A 2,149-nucleotide genomic window follows, 5' to 3' on the forward strand; every position below is an offset into this window, starting at 1 on the left:
GAAAGTTGTCAATTTTTCAGTTCAAAAGTTCTACCTGATTAGAGAGCACGATGACCGAATCGACGTTAAAAACACCAGCTGTTTTTGTTAGCTTTGTCCTCATGACTTGCCACTGATAATTATTCAGTGACATCTCTTCTATAAATTGATAAGCATCTTCAGGTGTCTTATTATTGATAGTTCTGCCAGTGGCTGCAACGGTCATCTGTCGAGTTCAAAGATTCAGGCCATTATGAAACGTTTGAACCTGTAGCCAAAGTGGTAACCCATGGTGAGGGCACCTTCTCAAAAGGTCCTTGTATCTCTCCCATGCATCGTAGAGCATTTCTAAATCCATCTATACAAAAGAAGAGATATCATTACGTAATTTGGCTATTTTAGCCAGCGAAAAATATTTTAATAAAAACTTTTCTGTCATTTGTTCCCAAGTAGTGATTGGCCCTCTTGATAACGAGTTCAACCATTGTTTAGTTTTATTCCTCAACAAAAAAGGAAACAACCGAAGGCGAATGGTATCATCAGAAATGCCATTGATTTTAAAAGTGTCGTAAAACTCTAGGAAATTTTCTAAGTGAGTGTTGGGATCCTCATCCTGCAAACCATGAAACTAAACAAACTGTTAATCATTTGAATGTTGTTAGGTTTCAGTTCAAAATTATTTGCAGTAACAGCAGGCCTAACTATGCTCGATTCAATTCTTGTTAAAGAAGGTTTAGCATAATCATATATAGTACGTGGAGAAGGATTCTGATTAGCAGCAATCGTAGGAGGTAGCGAATTTTCTTGGTTTTCAGCCATCTCCTCGGTTGTGGTTGAAATATCGTCCTCTTGCTCACCCTCTTTGTATCTTAAGCTTCGTCTTATTTCTCTTCGATTTCTAAAAATTGTGCGATCAATCTCACTATCAAACAGTAATGGCCTTGACAGGTTTCTTTTGGTCATAAACTAGAAAAAACTGTCAGAAGAAAATAAAAATTTAAATTGCAATAAAAGTAAAATGGCTAAAGTAATAAAAATCGAGTGTTCCTAATATCCTAGTTCCCCGACAACGGTGCCAAAAACTTGGCACGTGATATTCGTGACAGGTTTTAAAAATTTATAATTAAGCGTTCTTGGAACTAACTATTATCACGAAAAAGGCAAGTGTACCTATCGAACAGTAGTATAGCTTTAGCAAGACCGGATTGTCGAACCCAAAGGAACCAAGAGTACTAGTAATTACTTTTTCTTTATTATCTAGCCTAAAAATTGAGGGATTTGTTTGTCTAAATTAATTAACTAAACTAAGAGTGCACAGAGAGAAATTGAGGAAAAGCTTTTGGGAAAATTCGATTGATTAAGACAATACCCAAGGAAAAATCCACCTAGACTTCACTTGTTATTTGACTCTGAATCAGACGATTTATTCATTTGACTTGATCCGTAGAGATCCCTAAGTTATATTATTATCTCTCTCGAGACTAATAACATCTAACCCTAGGTTGATTAATTGAAATATCTTTCTAACTAACACCTAGTGTTGCATTAACTCGATCTATGAATCCCCTTATCAGGTTTCACACTAATCCGGCAAAATCTTATCACTCTATCTCTACGCGTGCAATCAACTCCGCTTAATTATGACAAATTTACTTTTAGACAGGGTCTATTCCTCCTCTGAATAAGAGCATTAACTCGAATCAATAACCTGGAATATTAAAACAAGAATTAAGAACTCATAATTAAGAACAAGTCAAATATTTATCATACAATTCAGATAATAATAACAAGATCCGTCTTAGGTTTCATTCCCCTTAGGTATTTAGGGGGTTTAGTTCATGACTATAGAAGAAAAAATCTTAGAAAAATAATGAATACAAATCATAAAGAAAACCCAAAATCTCTGAATGGAAATTGAAGGGAGATCTTCAGTCTTGATGATGAATTCGGCTTCTGAGATGGACCAATCGGCCTCCCTTGAGTAATTCCTTGCCTTCTTCTCTGCGTCTCCCTTCATAACTGCCTCCTCGGGTGTTTAAATAGGCTTTAGAATGCCTAAGAGCCCTCAAAATTGGCCTTTTTTGAATAGGGTTATACTTGGGCTCGGCAGGGACACGTCCGTGTGATACTCCCGTGTGCGATTACTCCGGCCCATGGTCAAGGCTGTCGA

At 36.7% G+C, this 2,149-nt stretch overlaps 1 non-coding gene across 1 annotated transcript; it reads left to right on the forward strand.

Moving 5' to 3' along the window:
- The first annotated feature begins 263 nt into the window (after nt 1–263).
- LOC121229910 (small nucleolar RNA R71) lies at nt 264–370 on the forward strand. Its single transcript, XR_005927862.1, has one exon. It is a non-coding gene; the product is annotated as a small nucleolar RNA R71 (small nucleolar RNA).
- Nucleotides 371–2,149: the final 1,779 nt, after the last annotated feature.

This window comes from Gossypium hirsutum, chromosome A05, assembly GCF_007990345.1.
Source record: "Gossypium hirsutum isolate 1008001.06 chromosome A05, Gossypium_hirsutum_v2.1, whole genome shotgun sequence".
Taxonomy (NCBI): domain Eukaryota; kingdom Viridiplantae; phylum Streptophyta; class Magnoliopsida; order Malvales; family Malvaceae; genus Gossypium; species Gossypium hirsutum.